We start from the raw sequence: 5306 nt of genomic DNA, 5'->3' as shown, positions 1-5306 counted from the left end.
ACATTTTTGTGCATACTAAATAATAAGCATCGCTGGGAACCTCGTGAACTTCTATGTTATTTGAATTCAGAGGAAAAAAATTTTAAAAATGAGCTTTCACACACCTCCCAGGTTGAAAACCCTGACCACGTTATACATTTTCTTCATTGCAATAAAGGAAACAAGATAAGGCCCTATGGGGCCTGAATAGTGATGTGTGGCTTGCTTGTTCATTGCATCCCACAGATGTGAAGAGCACTTGCCAAGCTGCTGAGTGAGGCCCCCTTGGTCTCCTGGTTTCTGATTCCTTTTCTCTGCTTTTTGAGTCTTTCATCTCAATTTCTCTGTTCATTCGCAAAGCGTTTCGTCATTTCACTCCCATCACCGGGCTCCAAGGACTGGATCTTAATGAACAGGACCCAGATGTAAAGTGAGAGCCCCATCTCCCAAAAAAAATGATCAGCTTGGCTCCACAGCAAAATTTCAAATTCCCTTGCAATAAACTGGTAATGTTAAATGGTGTCATTGCAGGCACAGTGTGGGGGAGAGAGGGAGGAAGAGAAGAAAGGAGGGCAAGGTTGGACTCAGGGATCTTAAAGGTCTTTTCCAAGCTTAATGATTCTGTGAAAGGGGAGGGGGGGAGGGGGGGAGGGGGGGAGGGAGGGAGGGAGGGAGGGAGGGAGGGAGGGAGGAAGGAAGGAAGGAAGGAAGGAAGGAAGGAAGGAAGGAAGGAAGGAAGGAAGGAAGGAAGGAAGGAAGGAAGGAAGGAAGGAAGGAAGGAAGGAAGGAAGGAAGGAAGGAAGGAAGGAAGGAAGGAAGGAAGGAAGGAAGGAAGGAAGGAAGGAAGGAAGGAAGGAAGGAAGGAAGGAAGGAAGGAAGGAAGGAAGGAAGGAAGGAAGGAAGGAAGGAAGGAAGGAAGGAAGGAAGGAAGGAAGGAAGGAAGGAAGGAAGGAAGGAAGGAAGGAAGCTGAGCAGACCTACCACACTTTCACACTTTAAAGTATCATCAGCTGTTGCCTGAAACAGCTCTGAGTTTGAGACACTTGTATGTAAAGGGGGAGGAAATCAGAGCAGCTGTTACTCCATCAAGCACTGACGAGCCATTTTAGGTGCCTGTAAATTTTCCTCCTACCAACCTCTCCTCTTTCCACATCCCTGTCCTGGCAGCTGTGCAGGCAGTGGCAGAGTGGACCCTGTGTGCCTTCAAGTGCTGGCTGTTGGTCCTGCCTGGGAAAAGAGAGTCACAGCATTTATCCTGGAAGTCAGGATATGTCAGCCTGCTATCACCTTGCTCGCAGTAGCCAGGCAGTGCAAAGCTACAGGCAAGGAAAGACTGAACAAATCTGAGCTGAAAAAATGCTGAGTGACTTCCCTGTGCTTCTTTCCCTGAGGAAATTCATGCACCAAGTTTTATATGTGATATGCATCTGCAGAGGAAGAGATTTCTGTCTTGTGCTTCTGTGCTGCCTAGTGAGATGTTGTTCATGGACAGTCAGTATTTATTTCAATTACTAACTTGGACAGAGTTATTAAATGTAAACTGTGGCACCTTATGTTTAGCACAAAACAAAATGCTGGGAGAAGCCAGTTAGAGAAAACCTCTGACTTAACACAGTGGTTTGGCCAATGTTTAAATCATTTCTTTGCTCTGTATTCTCCCATACCTCCCTTCCCCCTGCCTCCCTTCCCCCCTCCTTTGCCTTGTTCACACACAGCTTCCAGTGCTGGACCCTGAAGATTCGGATCTTAAACTTTTTCAAAGTGTTACCTATTTATATATAATGCTTTGGATTTGCTTATGCAGTTCATTTGCATAGCCCAAAATCAGCATAAACCCTAACCTCATCTCACCAAGGGGATTTACCTGCAACCAAATGAATTTGGTTTGTTAATGAAGTAGTCAGATTCCCAGACAGCCCTGATACACCTTGATCACTTCTTAGAAAGAGAATTCTCTCACCTGGAATGAATTTCAGTACCCAGTACAAACGGACACTGCATTTTTGACACTTGCTGTTCAAGACCTAGGACACAACAACAGGGAAAGACATGCAGAAACAGGGTTTTGAAGGTGTACTCAAAGACAAAATCCTGGAGTTAGATTTGAGCCAATAAACATTTCTGTGGTCAGTTTCCCTCTCCATGTAACAGTAAACATAACAGTAGCAAATATACAAACCCCACAATTATTAATAATGTCTCAGTAATAAGGGTGTACAAATAAATAATGAGTTATTCCAACCTGTGTGGATGTTTAGGTACATGAGCTGGAAAACACTTTGGCAAACAGTGTACTCATGAATCTCTGCAAGATGTAACAAAAAAAACCGTGAAAAGTTGGGGTTTTTTTTCTGTTTTAAATAAAATTTGAAGAAACACCCATCCTTAAAAAAAATGGGGATTGATGGGTAGGGACTTCTCAGGTGTCCTGGAAATAAAAAAAAACAACAAACCAGTAAACCAAAACATCATGTAAATATAGACTGAAATATCATATTATGCTAAATATCCTGGCATTCTTCCAGTCTACAGTAGACAAGATTAACTCATCCATATGTAAAAATCTCATATTTACTTTCATTTCACAAATTCATTAAAAAAACACAACCAAAGTCAAATCCTTCCAGCCTTTGGTAGTACACAATGAATTCAAGACTGAGTTAGAGATAGGGTTTAGATATTTTCCTTCTCTTCAGTGTGTAGGAAGGGGGGAAACAGCAGGAATCTTGAAGGCAGCAGCCTCAGAGACTACAGAAAATAAACACTTTTTTTCTTCTCCCCCCGCCACCTATATTTTTAAGGTAGTTCATAATTAATCATGGAACTCCTTACCACAAGGTCCCTCATAAGCCAGAAGCTCAGGAAGGCACCAAAAAGGATCAAATATTTATTGAGAAAGTGGAATCTGCAGAGCTACAGCATAAAATAAACACAGGTTGGAAAGGCATCTCCTCATGCTCCTGGGCTTGAAGAAACCTGTAATCATCAGAGCTCCCTGGAAAGGAGCCTTTTCCAGGGAGAGTGAAGTGGGATCACCCCAGAGACACCCATCACAGGGCCACTTGTGACTTTAAGCACCATTTCTGGCCAGTGGCTGGGAAGAAACACCCATGACCAGACAAAAGTGGCCACTGCCCTGCCCTGTGCTCCTCTGCTCCTCCTCTGCACCAGTTACAAGTTGGTCTCTTTGCATAGGAAGCCTTGGCAGTGAGTTTTACATTGTGAACACGGGAACCTTGTCAAATCAAAAGCTGTTCAGGAGGTGTTTGCAGAAGGAAGGTAGTCAAACATCTTGTACAGGTGACAGCAGCATTGTAATATTCTCTAACGCTGCAGAGAGCACAAACAGTAACTGGGGAGGCAGGAAGGCTGAAAGTGGTGAAGTTGCTCTGCTTTCCACTGGAAAGCATTTCGATATTTTGAAACAAAAATAATAGTCTACTGCACAGCCAGCAAATTGAGCCATCCCATGTCAGCCAGGGGAGTCTGTTGCTGAAAGGGTGTGATGTGGGAACTGAGAATGGACAGCCAAGCCTTGTACATCCCAGTACAATGACAAATGTATCCCTTTGGGCAGCCCCCTTACATTGCCAACAACATTACTGAATCAGTATGTTTTGAGCCTAAACACAGGATAAAACCTCATCCAGAGCTTGCAGAGTAAATTCCAACCTGCTTCAGTAATTGCCATCAGTGTTGCCCCTAGTATTTTATCAACATACTAATTCACAATATTAATTTTTATCAGAGAAGAGAAACGTAACAACAATGGGTGCTAAGCCCCCACAGAGGAAGACTAGATGACATTTGGACAACAAACAGTGCTGACACCATGGCTCCCTCCCAGAAACCTGGTGTGTGAAATCAGACTCATGCAGGAGCCTCAAGGAGCAGTTTTCCACACATAAGAAAGGCCCTCTCTGCAGAATTTCTTCTTCAGGAAGCACAAGGTGGACTCAGTGGCAAAAGTCTAGGGAGTCAGGTTTTCCCATGTGGCGACTCCAGGTCTGGTTCCTCAGGACAGCAAAATCAGAGAACTTCCCATGCCTTTCCAGGGCTGCAAGGGCAAAGAACACCCAGGACTCTGCTCCTGCCATCCTTGCAGGGCTCCACAGGGCTCTGTCCTCAGCCCTGTGCTCCTCAACATCTTCAAAGATGGCCTGGACACAGGACTGGAAGAGACCTGCAGAGAGACATTGACAAATGAGAGGCTGGGCAGTCATCAACTGTATGGAGCTTAATGGGGGAAAGTGCTGGATTCTCCACCTGGGATGGTCCTGGGGGTCCTGGTGGATGGCCAGCTGGACATGAGCCATCAGTGTCCTGGAGCAAGGAGGGACATCCCTGTCCTGGGGCACCGGGCCCAGCAGGGCCGGCCCGGCCAGGGAGGGATTGTCCTGCTCTGCTCTGGGCTGGGGCGGCCTCACCTGGAATGGTGAGTGCAGTTCTGGGCCTGACAGAATAAAAATGACATGAAACCGTCAGAGATGTGCAAAGGAGGGCCATGGGGATGGAGAAGGGCCTGGAGGGGCCGCGTGAGGAGCAGCTGAGGGCACTTGGTCTCTTGAGATGGAGGAGAGTGAGGGGAGACCTCACTGCAGTTCTGCAGCTTCCTGCTGAGGGGAAGAGGAGGGACAGGCACTGATCTCTGCTCTGTGACCAGGGACAGGGCCCAGGGAACGGCCTGAAGCTGTGTCAGAGAGGTTTAGGTTGGATATTAGGAAGGATCTTCCCCCAGAGGGTGTTTGGGCACTGGAACAGGCTCCCCAGGGACGGGGCACAGCCCCAAGGCTGACAGAGTTCAAGAAGCATTTGGACAATGCTTTTGTGCACATGGTAGGATTCAGGGATGGTTCTGTGCAGGGCCAGGAGTTGGACTTGATGATCCTTGAGGGTCTCTTTCAATTCAGCTTATTCTGTGATTCTGTGATTTCTGTGACACTGAGACATGCACAAACAGACTCTGAGCACCATCAAGGAAGCTCCCAGTAAATGAACCCCTGTGTGCTGGTGGTGTGGCATTTCCTGTCAGATCTTTCCTAACTGCTGTGGCAGTAGTGGGGTAAATCATTCTGGATAACTGTGGGATACCTGTTCTTAAAATTAAAGGCCTTAAACCAAATAACATAGGGAAGCTGGGTTATTTTGTTGAATAAAGCCTGAAAGTTTAACAGTGGAGAACTTGAATGGCAAGATTTAAGCAGGCCCTAGCTTGTGCTTGATAAACAAGCACGCTGTACCCAAAGCAAAACCATGCAAAACTTTTCAGGGTTGTAGCAAGATGGCTGCGGTGATAGCAGCACATGATTACCCTTCTGCTCACCCAG

At 46.2% G+C, this 5306-nt stretch overlaps 1 long non-coding RNA gene across 1 annotated transcript; it reads right to left on the bottom strand.

Annotated features, from left to right (window-relative positions):
- Window positions 1-1115: 1115 nt before the first annotated feature.
- LOC147648000 (uncharacterized) lies at window positions 1116-4972 on the bottom strand. Its single transcript, XR_015280917.1, has 3 exons — window positions 4246-4972; window positions 1940-4162; window positions 1116-1206 (listed from the first exon to the last, which is right to left on the bottom strand). It is a non-coding gene; the product is annotated as an uncharacterized LOC147648000 (long non-coding RNA).
- Window positions 4973-5306: the final 334 nt, after the last annotated feature.

This window comes from Cyanistes caeruleus, chromosome Z, assembly GCF_971803275.1.
Source record: "Cyanistes caeruleus chromosome Z, bCyaCae1.hap1.1, whole genome shotgun sequence".
Taxonomy (NCBI): Eukaryota; Metazoa; Chordata; class Aves; order Passeriformes; family Paridae; genus Cyanistes; species Cyanistes caeruleus.
The sequence above is the reverse complement of the archived record's forward strand: the minus strand, read 5'-3'. Positions and strand labels throughout refer to the sequence as shown.